Source organism: Lonchura striata, chromosome Z (genome assembly GCF_050655825.1).
Source record: "Lonchura striata isolate lonStrDom1 chromosome Z, ASM5065582v1, whole genome shotgun sequence".
Classification (NCBI taxonomy): domain Eukaryota; kingdom Metazoa; phylum Chordata; class Aves; order Passeriformes; family Estrildidae; genus Lonchura; species Lonchura striata.
The window spans coordinates 10,637,610-10,652,139 of record NC_140740.1 but is presented as its reverse complement, the minus strand read 5'-3'; the positions used below and the strand labels follow the sequence as shown (position 1 = coordinate 10,652,139).

General features: G+C 36.5%; 1 protein-coding gene across 20 annotated transcripts in view; it reads left to right on the top strand.

Moving 5' to 3' along the window:
* Positions 1-14,530, top strand: part of PAM (peptidylglycine alpha-amidating monooxygenase) — a 121,069-nt gene that overhangs the window by 41,906 nt on the left and 64,633 nt on the right. The window lies entirely within an intron of this gene.

The following is a 14,530-nucleotide window of genomic DNA, read 5'->3' as shown; positions in this document are numbered from 1 at the left end:
TTGCAGGGCTCTTTTAATCCTCTGCAGGCACTCCTGAACTTCCCCTGGCCCAATGCCTACTCCACCCTGCTGGGTGGGCATAGTGCCAAATGTTCTGGGGGTTTCCCATTGTCCAGTTTCGGCAAAGGCCAATCTTTGAAGAAACACCTTTTCTCTGTGGGATGTTGGTTTGTGGTTTGTCTGTATTGTTATTGTTAAATAAGTAGTTGAATATTGTTAAGCAAGCTAGCAGAAAAATTGGTAAAAGGTCCTGTAAGTATAGCTTTCTCTCTTTGCTACTTGTATTTTGTGTTTCCTTAGTGATAAAGGATAGTCATGTATGTCCAGTTAGAAGAGTGGGCTGTTCTGGAGGAAGGTGGAATAGACAAATGAGGGTGAATCACAAAAATTCACTGTAGCCTCTAAGCTGCTTTGTTTATGTTGCTTTTAGCTCTGTTCCGTAACATGTAATCTCTAAATAGAATAGTATTGGGGTAAATTGGTATGGGTTTTGAGCTGGCCTGTGGTTAAAATGATATTTGAAAGGTTTCTTCCTGTGATGTTCAGTTTTTTGCTGTTGTTTATGAAACTGCCCCATCCCCTTCTCCAATAGTGGATTGATTCCACTATTGTGTGAATTCTGTATTTCCAAGTACTTCCTGGGTGACTCTTTCATAGGAGGTGTTACTTAATAAACACTTCCTAGAGAAGTATTCTGCCATGCTGGCATGCACAAGGTACTTAATGACAGACTAGTCACCAAGGAAAACATTTTAGTTGCTGCCTTTTCAGCTAATTAGAGTAATCACTTGACAGATGGAGTGGCACAGGAAAGAGATTGCATTCTGAACCAAAAGGCAAAATATAAAAAATAATTACCTAATATTTTTTTAATTTTCCAAATGAAAAAAAAAAAAGAAACTTAAAGTATCTACCTACATATTTGCCATTGTTGTATGTGGGGGTTAACTACCTTGCAGCACCAATATAGAGTCTGTAATAGTGGTCATAAGCAGTAAGATAAATACTGAGTCAAAGAGCTGAATTCTTTGCCAGCTGCGATTAAACCACAACAATATGAAGAGATTTCATTATAGCTCTTGAATTATCTTCCATTTCCTTCCCTACAGTGGTATTCAAGAGTTCAGTCATGAGTAGGATTCCCAGGTACTTAGGTTTGGAAAAATAAACTTTATTTTTCCTGTTTGCTGTTGGAGGTTTTTGGTACGTCTTAAATTTAATTTTAATTTTCAGTGAGCAGTGGTTATACAATGAAAGCTAAAAAATCCAGATTGGGTTCTAGCAATTTCCAGTTTCTCTTGCCAGGTATCTGAAGTTACCAGCAAGGCAACCTCTGTAGTAAAATGCAGAGCTTAATTTTTTCACCTTCTGATGTATGGGCTCAGAAATAATTAAACCAGACTTCTTAGGTTCTGTTCAAACTGTGTATTGCAGAAATGCTTTTAATCTGAATGAATTTCAACAAATTAGCTAAGTACAAGCTACGTGTTAAGATTCATCTTTGACCTGAAATCATGGTCATTATACAGGAGTCAGAAAACATAAAGCTTGAGGATTTTGTAGAGTGGTAGGAAGGGCAGTATGATGATTAATCGTTAACCACATCTGTCTGAGCTTTCTGAAAACAGTAATAAATCAGTATCAAGCAAAGACATTGTTTATTATATTATTATTTTGTGCAAGATTCTCTTCTGTGCAAGATTCTATTTATAAAATAAAAAGAGCCTTACTGGACACAAATAATTGGAAAAAGGTGAAGTGTACTGGTCTTCTAAGAATGAGAACAGATGATTTTGCAAATCTATCTGATCTGGCAACCTCATACAAGATGCATGATTTTTATGTAGCTTTAAATTATATTATAAATGTCAAAACCAAATCAAGCTGACATGAAATTTGAATCTACCCAGTTCTGAGGAACTTTTGTCTACAGCAAAACTTCTAAAAACTTTTCTTGAAACTATCTTCTTGCTTCATTGCTTTTATTGGTGGACTGAACTTCTGTGTGTGTGTACATATAAAAACTGAATTGTAAGTATGTGAAGTCTAGTTAGTTTTAATATTGTTGGATGAGAATTGCATTCCTCTGTGTGTGTGATGTGGTTTTGTTCTTCCCATTTGCTGCAGTTCTTCACTGTCAAAGGTGTGCAGCTGTCTGTGTGCAATTGTCTGTCACAGGAAAAGTTATTGTTTCTTAACATTTATGCATTGATTTGAAATAATTAATAATTTTTTGTGGTTCATAATTTAAGTGGATGAATATCTATCAACAGATTTGTCATAAAATGTTTTTATTTTGCTATAAGGAAACTAGTACAATTTTAAAGTTTGTAGTACTTTCTTGCAGAAACCTTCTACAGTTTTTATGTCTAATAGGTGTTGGATCTTTAAAAGGCACTTGGGAAGACCTCCTCTTACAGCATGAAAGACTTCCTTCAGTAGTGTCTTCTCTTTCTTCCTTTTGTGTTCAGAGGGATCTGATTTCTCTTCCTTTGATTCAAAGATAGGTCTGCTTTTAAACTGTGCTATGAGTAATGCTGGCAGTTATGTATTTCCATTAGCTAAGGCGATCTGAAATTAAGATAACTCAAAATTTCTGAAATTACTGAATACACCCCGGAAGAGAGATAATATATATGACTCATGGCTGTTGACAATTTTTTTTTTTTTTTAATACCAGGCAACATTTTCAGAATTAATAAAGCCCTGTGTTACTGAGAAACAGGAGTAACCAGTATGTCAGTAAGCTTTTAAAATTACACTTGCATTGCTCTCATATGTGAAAGCTAATTGCAAAAATAGTTTTATTGCTTTAATAGTTTTTGTTATGCTGAAGGAGAAAGTACTATAGATTTTTACATAGGTTTTCCTGTCTCTCATACATCTTTTGACTGAACAGTTAAAGGAAGTAAAAGAAACATGAAGATGTTCTTCCTCATAAGTCAAACCCGGGTGCTGCATGAGACAAAATAGACAGTAGAATTACTGGAAAGTCTTAGATTTAAAGATTTTTCTGCCCCTGCAGTTTACTGAACAGAGGGTTAAACATCATTTGAATCACCTATGTTTTGAAAACAAATACTTCTGTAAAAATACAATTTTAAACTTTTTTTTAAATTCCAGAAGGAATAAGCAGTCTTGCCCAACCTTGCCTAGTTCCAATTTCATATACCTTTCTTCTACAAAATATTTATAGATTATATAAATATACACATATATAAATATATACATCTTTATATATTTATATATAATATAGATAATATATACAAATTATATATATATTTATATATTATATATTATATATTATATATTATATATTATATATTATATATTATATATTATATATACAGATTATATTTGTTGCAGTAAAAACATTTATTTGGGGATTGAGTCTAAAATTCAGCTGTTGGGATGGATATCCTATTATTTTTCTTGCATCATCTTTTCAGTCCTAGTGATGTATAGCTGAATAGAATTTTCCAGGGAAGAACACTTGATTGACTCTACTCTTGAAATCAACAATCTTGAGAATCCTCCTTCATGCTCCAAGAACCAGAGTAAAATACATTTCTACAAGGAAATCTTATCAGGAGGTTGGGGGTGTAGGTTGTAGAGAGCAGGGAACACATTCACTTTCAACATTAGTTTAAACACTGATGCTGGTTATTTGTTTTCCCTTTCATGGTTATTTCTCTTTTTGCTTGTTTTGTATTATGGAGATAGCAAATAAACTAAACTAGTTGTGATTTAAGACTGGTGGGCATGCCAGTAGCCCATAGATCCTCTCTCCCTGGCCCCCAGTGAGCTGGGCAAGACAGTCACAAGAAAACGAGAAAGCTCATCTTCAAAATTGAGATGAAGACAGGATGAAGACAGAAGAAGATAGCAAAAGCTGCATGCACAAGCGAAGGAAAATAAGGAATTAATATCCTCCTTGCCATCAGCAGGTGTTCATCACCTGCAAGAAGTTAACCTCCTTCTCATGTAGTGATTTCTTGGGAAGACAAAGGCCATCACTCCAAATGTCCCCGCAGTCCTCCTCTATGTGGTACGGAATATCCCTTTGGCCAGTTAGGGTCAGCTATCCTGACTGTGTCGCCTCCCAGCCTTTTCATTGGTACAGTGATACTTTCTCAAAATAAGCTTAGATTCAGGTGTTACAAGCAGGGAGGGCCTTAGCTCTGTAACAGCTGCTCAGCAGCAGCTAACACATCCTACTGTTTTCAGTGCTGATTTGCTTACAAATCCAAAGCATAAGTCCATATAAGCTACTTTAAAAAAAAGTTCAAGCCAAAATCAGTACTGGTTATGTTCACAAACCCACACTCCATCCCCAATTCCATACTGTTCATATCATGCTCAGGTCCCATGTTGCCTAATACATCCTTATTATGCTCACCACTTACACACCACATCCTGTATTTTGATGTATACACAGATCCTTCATGTATGGACCACCCTTGTAAAATGCGCACAGATGCTCACTGAGTTAATTCAGTCCATAACTTGGAGCTCCATCTGTTCTGGTGATTGCTCATGACAGAGAGGTGGTGTGTTGTGGGAAGTTACTGGGCACAAAAGCCAGGTCAGGTCAGATTACAGCTGCACTTATGCTAGCTTGCGTGAGCTGCTGGTTGAAGTAGGTCCTTTTATAGGAATTCCTGCAACATAAAATGGAAATCCTGGATTGCAACAAATTAAAGGTGTTTCCATGAAGTCTCCAACCCTCGTCCCTTTGGGCCAGGCCATAGGATGTAACATTCTCCCCTTCCCCCTGCTCCCATGTGAGGTCTCTCCTTGGGGTATGGGATATAATCCTTCAAGAATTGATAAAAAGTGAGTCCTCTCCTTAGCTACAGTCTTTCCAGATGAGACTTCTCTAGTGGAGTCCCTTGCAGGGCCACTGCTCCTAAGGGGTGTCATGAATTGGTGATTTTGTTTGTCTAATGAACAACTGTCAAAGGGTTTTAGCAAAAGCTTTATTAATAAGATATTGTAAAACTATAAAGTACAATTTGGTGCCAGAGTTCACTCTATTACTGTGTGGCCTAATCATTTGAACAATGATTCAAAATTACCAGGCAGAAATCAAAATTACCATTCTACCAAGGCGATGTGCAGCATCAGTCACTTAGAAGATACATACCTTTGGGAAAATGGCCTCTTTGCTTCAAGGAGCAAACTTGAGAGGTCACCTAGCTTCAGGGGAGATCACTTCCAAGTTGCCTGGCAAGCGGAACTCAAAGAAGGCTCACTTAGGCTGTCATATTTATGGAATAATGTCATTTGCTCATAGTCAAATTGTATACAACAGGACAAGTATACATGGGACTTCTTGTGCCCATAACTTCCTTTGTTCTGTGACAAATGATCCTTGGAAAAGCCACTTGTTATTCATTTTTTAATCGTATGATCAGTGTTCCAAGCTCATGGATGCTCACTGGGTCACTCTGCTCCTTTGTGGGTTTTCAGAGAACAGGTAAAACTGAAGTTCTTGGCCCATTAATGGTTTAGATCTTTATCTTTGCTGGCACCTGTGCTGTTTGGCTAAGGGGACACGTGCATCAGTCATAATTGGTACCTGTCTACAGGCTACAGCACCTGCCAAGAGCTGGCTCTGGTGTGGGCTGAGGCTTCCTTTAGAGCGCATTCACCCACTCCAGTGTGGAGTCCCTTTTCCTGACTTCTGCCATGGTGTTGGACTTTTTTGTACATAGTAATGGAGCATAGTATGTTCTCAGCACTTCTTTCTTGCACTGGTTTTCATTTCTGGTTTTCTTTCCCTTACTCTTCTTTTCTGGTGTGCTTAGTTTTTCTTTCAGTTTCTCATGAACTCTTGTCTTCCCATGTGTAATGGTGCCTTCTAGCAAAGAAACTTGGGCTCCTTCTTGATTATATATTTATGTCCTAGTATATGCTATTACTATACAAGGCACTGCATAGGAAAACCGAGTGCTAGTATAATCACAGGCAATTGTGTTGTACTTACCCTTATACTTTTTAAAAGTTCCATATAATGTAAATGTTAATGAATTACTGTGCTATTTCACTGTGTTCAGTTATCTCAGCGTTAGCATTTTTATATTTTGTGGTACTAAAAATATGTATCTCTAGAGGTGCTAGATTTCTAGCATTATTTTGATGTTTACAGAATTCTTTCTTTTACGGATACTAGTTTTTGAAAACATTTAACAAATGCACTTAACTAGTAAAAACTTTGTCATAAAAGGCCTATAATAGTTGAGGATTCATTTATCTGTTTTTAGCATGGATCTTATGTTGTTCAATGTTAATGAATGTTAAATGGAATTGGATTAATTGACTTGGTTTTCATCTTCCACTCTCTTCATTAGCTTTTTACTTAATTGAGAGGTGTTGTTATCTGTGCCATGTGAAGCAAAGAAAGACTACAACATTACTTTTATAATGAACTCTAAGAAACTTCTGTTGACTTATTTTCATTAATTGAAATTGCTTGTAACTTCTATTAAGCTACAATGCTGTAAATATCAGCTTAACTACATGACTTAGAGTGGATATATAGAAAGATGTTCCACGTTTTTGCCTGGAATTACTCAAAAAAGGCATACAATTAAAAGGGGTTAGGAAAAAGTTCTTAAGTTTTCTTATTTTTATTTCCAGTAGCCATATTTGTTATCTAAAGAAGTCTTATTGAGGCATGTTTTTGCAGGGGGTGTATCTGGAGTTGGGGGCTGTTGTCATGAATAGTATTTGGATTGACAGGTCATTCCAGCTTCCTTCTGAGTAAATAGAAACTGAGGAAGTAATCACTCCAGAATTCTTCTAAGAATGTTGTACTGAACCAGGAATTGCCATTTGTGGAACAACAGGCATAAAGGTGCATTACCACTGCATGTCCAAGGAGAGCTAGAAGTTTGCTAGCATTAGCAGTGTTCCTGTCCCTGCTGGTGGCGTGAGTCTTAGCTATACACTGCTGTTCCTTTTTTTTTTCCCCAGAGCTTAGCTTCATCTAGTACTTTTGACAGCTGCTCCAACTTAGTAATCTGACAAAAAAACCTAGCCTGCCCCTACAGCTGGAAGTTCAAAAAGTTGGAGAAACCTTTGGACACTGCTCTCAGGCCCGTGGTGTGACACTTACCTCTTGTACTGTGCAGGGCTAGGAGTTGGACTTGGGGATCCTTGTTCTAGCTCAGGATATTATATTTTTTCTTTATTACCAATTAAACAGAGCAGGATACTGAGAAATAAGAACAAATTTACAACCAGCTTCCCTCAGCCTCAACTTCACTCTTGATTCCTCTCATTTCCTGAGCTGTGCAGGGAAGAGGGAATGGGAGTTGAAGTCAGTTTATAATGCTTTCTTCCTGCTCCAGTGTGGGGCCTCTCCTGTGCAAGACAGTCTTTCGTGAACTTTTACAATATGGGTTCTCTTCATAGGTTTGGTTCTTTGAGAACAGACTGCTCTAGTGTAGATCCTCCATGGGCTGCAGCTCCTGCCAGGAACCTTCTCCAGCATGGTCTTTTCAGGAACTGTAGCTTCCTTCAGGGTACATCCACCTTCTCTGGTGTGAGCTCTGTGGGCTGCAGGCGGACCTCTGGTGCCTGGAGCACCTCCTTCTCCTCCTTCCTCAATGACTCTGGGGTCTGCAGAGTTGTTTCTGTCAGTTATTCTCACCCCTCTCAGCTGCTGTGCAGTGTTCTTTACCCTTTCCCCGATACCTTATAGCAGAGGTGTCAGCGGCATGGCTAAGGGGCTCAGCTTTCAGCAGCAGGTCCATCTTGGAGCTGACTGGAACTGGCTCTGACTGGCATGGGGGCAGCTTCTGGTGTCTCTCAAAGAGCCCTGTAGCTGAGCCTAACCTAACTCAACGTTCTTCTTAGCGAAGGAACATGCAGTGGCTTTAATTCATAGTACGTATGTAATGCATAATTGAACTTAAATACTTGAAATGATCTCTCATCTGCTTTGTTGTTGGAGGCTAATCCTAACTCTGTAAAACATTCTCCCTTTAATATTTTCTGGTTTTGCATAACAAAGGGAAAACAAAGGGCATTTCAGTGAACTTTTATTCTTACATTGTGCTGCTGATAATGATCTGGATATTAAATGAAAGCAAGTAATTTTAAGGAAGTAATTAGTACCATCCAGCTTGTTCATTTTTTCATTATGTGAAATTAGCAGTTTGCTAAAATGTTGTCTTTCTATAAAAAATATTGATCTTTCTTGACAAGAGAATTTTGCCTGTTTTGGTACCTGGTCAAAGCAGAAGCATTAGAAGGTGATTTACTGTGAATAAAATGCTTTTCAAATGCTATTAAAATGCAGAGTGGGAGAACCAACACATGCTGTCTTGTCTTCAGATTTCTGAAATGTATGTGTGATTCCCAAGAGAAGATTGGGAGTGTTTCAAGCACTTTCAGGCTATAAAAGTGAATTTTGGCTTGAAATCTTGTGTTTTACTAAGGCAAGCACAACTGTAGTGATATGAACAGGAAGGAATTTTTTTGGTGGTTTGCTTATATATTTCTGTTCTGTCAACCAAAGTACAATTCCTTGTTCTTAAGCAAGTTTATGCCAAATAGTTTACAGTATGGTGACGGAGAAAATGAGTTAAAAAATCTTACCCTGAACTCTCTATCATATTTTGAAAAGTCTTAGCTTAGGATTCAGAAATTGATGTAAGTTTCCAGACTTTCCAGGAACAATAATTTTATTTTGGCTTGAAACACACTGGCAAGTGTCTCTAGATTGTGCAGTATTGCAGTATTAAAATTCTTTTTCAGCTATTTCTTTGTTTCACACCTGAGTATGCATTGTGTTGAGGAGTGGCATTTGTTGTATTTACTTGAGGAATGGGAGGAAAATGTGACTGGGAAGGTAGTCCTAGGACAGCTTTAATTGTTGGCAAATAAGCAAGTCTTAGAAGAGGCTGTTCCATAGGATCACGTTATAAAGTAGTAGTTAAATCTTTTCTGCATCTTTTTTTTCTTACACATTTTCTTCTGTTTCCACAGTATTCTCACACAGTATTTAAAAATTGACAATTCTAGGCGTTTATTTGACATAATCAAATCTGCTTAATCTTTTAAGTTTGTCCCTTCTGCCCCAAATCAGGGAGATGCTGAGGGTGACAGCTGCGTGCAGAGGTTGGTGACAGCAATTCTGACACCTTGAGTTGTGGTTTATTTGCCTCCCTTGGTTTTTCTGTGTTTTCTTGTGCATATCTTGATGCTCACAAAAAAAAAAAAAAAATTTAGTTTCTGTATAGTCTATAAATTTTTGCCCAGTTGCCCTAGGAATAATATCCTTGCTTTTTCTTTGCATAAACATATATCTATAATAATCTGTTTCTTTGCATCCTTCTCTATGTGATTTCTGTAACTACTGTTGCTGTATGAATTGCCTACTAAATACAATTGAATGCTTCCTTTATTGTTTACTTAATAGGGTTTGCTTATGGCTTGGGACCCTAGGGTTTATAATTTCTTTTGTTACAGCAGTTAGGAAACTGCAAGTTGCGTTGTGAACATGTAGGTCTCCATAAAGGAAGAGTGTCAAGAGTTCTTCATCCTCCATTTCTTTGCTGTATAAAACTTCAGTTAATTAAAAAAAAAAAACAAAAAAAAACCAAAAAATCTGTCTAGCGGGTAAAACTTACTTACTGAATTGATAGAGCATTTCAAGGATTTTAGTTTATTATTTTTCTTGCTACAGATAATCTATCTTAAGATAGTAAATAGAACTTACTTTGCCAGTAGGAAACCCATAAAAATGCTTCATGGATCATCAGAACATCTCAAAATAAGCTTAGATTCAGGTATTGAACTTTTTTCATATGTTGTGTTGCCCTTATAAACAATCCTTTTAAGGAGAACTTAATGTTAATTACCATTTTATTCTTCTTGTTAAATGAGAAAGAATTACATATTGTCTAATTTCAACATGTTTGGAAGGCATTCAAAGAGTAAATCCTGTTAGAATGAATCCAGTTGCACTGCTGTAATGCATACAAGAAATTCAAATCACAGTCCTTTATTTAATGTATTAATATTTTTCTTCCTGTAATGGACTGGGCAATAGGTTTCTGTGTAATATTTCTTTTAAAAATAGACATCATACTTACTCTCAGCAGAACAAATTTTGGAGAAGGTTAATTTAATTAACATTAAGAGCAATCATGCTTCTCTTTTTTTTATTATCCCATTGGTATTCATATCTGAAGATAGGAATTTGCACAATATAAATTAAACCAAAAGGCAAGCCATATTTGAAAAGTTACCATTTTCATTTTTTAAACATATGTTTAATCTTACACTAAATCCAGTATGGTTGCTGCCCAAGCAGAGGGCAGCTCCAGCTGTACACCTCTTCTGTTGTGATAGAAGGCCGGCAGTTGCTTGCTGGCACACTGAACAGTTGATCTGATAGAGAATTAATACACTGCTGGGGTGGGCTGGGGGAAGAGCATCATCTTCCTAAATAAACACAGAGCAAGAAGAGAAAAATATAAGGCAGCCAACAATTACAATGGGTGATTGGAGGTGCTTTTCCATGGGGTAGTAATGTACTACAGGGGGTTGTTGTGAACCAAGGGCAGGACCTAGCACTTGGACTTATTGAACCTCATCCAGCTGCCTTCAGTGCATTGATTCAGCTTGTCCAGAACCTTCCTGCTCTCCAGATCAACACTCCCATCCAGATTAGTGTAATCTATGAGCTATTTTAGGTGGCGCTTGATTCCCTGGCCCAGATCACCGATAAAAATTTTGAATAAGTTTGCACCTGGCTTCATCCTCTTTGTACCATTCCTTCATATATTTCTATACCTTGATGAGATCTTGAGCCTTCTCTTCTTGGGGTTGAGCAGTCCCCACTCTCTCAGCCTGTCCTGGTAGGAGAGATACTCCAGTGTCTTCAGCATCTTCATGGTACTTGGACTCTCTCCAGTATGTCCATGTCTCTCTCACACTGGGGAGCCCAGCACAGATCACAGCACTCCATGTGTGGCTTCACCTGCGCCGAGGGGAAGGATCCCTTCTCTGACGACCTGGCCATGCTTTGGCTCATGCAAAGCCATTAGTCCTTCTGGTGGGTTAGCCTTGGCTAAGCACCAAGTGCCCATCCCAAACCGCTCAGTCACTCCCTGAGTTGGATAGGGGAGAGAAAATATTGCGAGAGGCTCATGGGTCAAATTAAGGACATTTCTCCTGCCTGTCAAGATCATTCTGCATTGCAGCACAGCACTCTGATGTATCACTCACTTGTCCCAGTCCAGTGTCATCTGCGTTACACATCCCCTAACCTCTAGATATGTTTTGGGAGATATTTTTTATTGATGTTAGGTATCAAAAGGTTGTCTGATTTTATGAATTCTTGTGAAATGTGTTTTCCTAATGAATCTGTGTCCTAGGTGGCTGCGTTTAATGTATTAGTTAATCCCTAAGCAGATCCCACAACATATTGATTATCCTATATAATTAGAAGCAAAGTGTTCCAACCTGAAGACCTAGCTGCAGTTCATTTGTTGAACTAGCAATTTTTTGTATATCCAGTTGTTGTCTAAGTTTAAAATTTTGCCTAAGACAAAATGTGAACTTGGCTCTAACTGAAGACAGAACATGAGGAATCATTGCTCATTTACATTACTTCAGTGCATAAGAAACAAAACCAGAGATTCATGAGAAATTACCATCTGTGATAGACTTGGATATGAATTATGATCATTTTCTAATTTCTCTTTTCTTTGGAGGTAGTAGTGGTAGAGGGTGTAGTTTCTGCTTCTGTCTTGTTCTTTGGTACTGTATATAAAATATTCCAATGCCTAAATAGAAAATGAGAAAATCCTGTAATGTGCTTTATAAACTTGTAGCTAATGCAGAACTTTTTTTTGGAAATTGATTGCTGTTCTTTTAAAACACACGCTTCTCATTTGTATAATGTCTCACTAATATATTGTTACTCTGCTTTGCATTCTATTTTGAATTCCAGCTTCTTGCTTGCCTCTCCTCCCCTGCCTCTCCTCCCCCTGCCCTCATCCAGTCTTTGTGCTAGTTGCTTAAGGCTGGTTTTTTTTTTTTTTTTATTATTTGCTTCCTTGTTTTTTTTCTTTGTTTGGGTGGAGCATGTGGGATAAAATAACATGTTTGCATTGCCCAATCTAATTTTCAGCTCCCTTTCTCTGCTTTCACTGTAGTCTTTGTCATTAATTATGCCTTTTACTTTATTACTTCTGTTCCTTTGGGATCTCTTACCCCAAATTGAAAGCATAACAGTGGTATCTAAATGTCCACATAATGAACCTTAATTGTGTAATCTTACTATGGAATCTCTCATACTTGTTTTTTTTTTCCCTCATCCAATATTTTTCTGTATTGCATCATACCTAAAATTACATTGGAATAGCTTCAGGATAGTGCTGCCTTCTTAAATTTTTTCCTCTCCTTCCAAATGTAAAATTTCATTGTGTAGGGATATAATCTGAATTAAACTTCATCCAGCTGATAAACCTTAAAAAGCACTTGGAGATGAAATTGGACCATTTTTGAGGAGAATATACAGATGTGTATTTATCTTAGTACAGCTTAATTTCTTTGGTTTTTTCAGACTATTCCAAGTTACTGGTTTACCCCCACCTCCTGTGGTTAGCCATAAATTGTCACATATTCTGTTAACATTATGATATTTTCTGGTGATTTTTGCTATTAACATGGTTAACTTGTGGTGAGACTTGAAAGCTGTTATAAAGAAGCCCTTGTATTTCAGATGGGGAGGGGCTATTGGTCTGGTTTCTTAGTTACTTTCTTTTATTTTTTTATATTAAATAAATCTCCTTTATTAAATTGTATAAAATGTAGATGGTTGTAACAGACTTGATCTAACAGATCTCACACTTAGTGAAGCTGGCATAAACTAAGCATTTGTTCTTATTTCTAGTTATTGGAAAATGTATTCTCATGTTTTTTAAAAAATAGAATATTGTAATTCTGTGTATGTTGCAACTCTTTGCATTCTTCCTTTCCCTGTTCTTCAGATTTCTTGCTTGTCAGGTGCATTTCCATAATGGTATGGGAAGAAGAAGACAGAATTTCTTGGGTAATACTAACTATAGAAAGGTAGAACTTCTGGTCAGGTAGTTTACAAAGACTGTGAACACTGAACAGTTACTGTTGTGTAGTTATTCCTTTAAGAGTAAAAGTAGTAAAGCCGTATGTTATTGTAGTTAACTTATGAGAAGCATATCAGCATGTCACACTTGTCTTTTTTGTTTGTTTTTAAATGATTTTTGGTGTTCATCACAGTACAGCCTTTATATGTGTTGCAGATTTATATATAGTTAACCAATGAAAATTATTTCAATCACTTCTTCAAATAAAGAAGTGGAGACATAAATATTTACATTAAAAAAGGTGTTAAGATTGTATCATTACTTGAATGAAGGGTTTTGGACAGTCTTGGCATATTTTCAGCAAGCTGAAAAATAGTATGTGTTTATTTTCAATTGTTTGTGACTAAATCTTTTTTGGCATCCTTCAGTGAATAAAATTTGCAAGTTTAATGTTGATTAACATAATCAGATTTTTAAATCTTGCAAATAGTCCAATGCAAATATAGTGTAGCTGTTTACCAGCAGACAGTGACTGTTTAGCCAGTATGGCTTCTTAGTTTATGCTTAAGTGCTTTTGATTTATAAGAAGCCTTGTTGGTACATGTGCCCTGAAATGGGAATGTTTTTTTTTTAATACATGGATTTTCATTGGTTTCATGTCATAATCTTTATTTTCTATTTCATCCCTGTGAAAGTATTTTGACTATGTCTTCCAGGGACTGGAAGATATTTTAATTTGTGTGGTTTTTTTTATTAGTAGTATTTATGATAATCTAGAATACACTATTTAGTATAGTCTATTTATACTAATTTAGAAGAATCACTACATACTACAGTTATGTATGATTATGACTGGAAACTTTCCTTCTGCCAAAACTGGAATTCTCAAAAATAGAAGAATACTAATATATATGTCTTCAGTAAGGCAAGTGTAATTTTCTAGCATAATTATTAAAGATTACTGAAGTGTTGAAATTAAATATCATGTATATTAAAATAGGGAAGTAAGAACAGTTGAAATTAAACAGGGGGGAGACTAATGGTTTATGCTGACATACCCTCAGTGTATGAAACGATAGAAAACTACTCAACCAATATAAAGCAGTCTGATCTCAACACTTCTGGTTACTGTATTTCTAAAAATAATTTTTAAGTATCTTTTTCCTGAAATGGGTATAAAAGCAGCTAAAGTACATAAGAAACAGATAATTATTAATGACACAATGGTTTATTACAGGTTGAATTAAAAGTAAAATATTCTTCTAGTCTGCAATATGTGCAAAAAAAATTGGTGATAATTTATAAACCTTGATTGTTGCTATGTCAAGTTGGTGCTTTTTCTTTCCCCTCTTGTAGAACACATTATACTTGTGTTTGCAGATGTGAAATACTCCATACTTTGCATTTTATATATTGAGGAGGTTTTTATATTTCTTCCCATC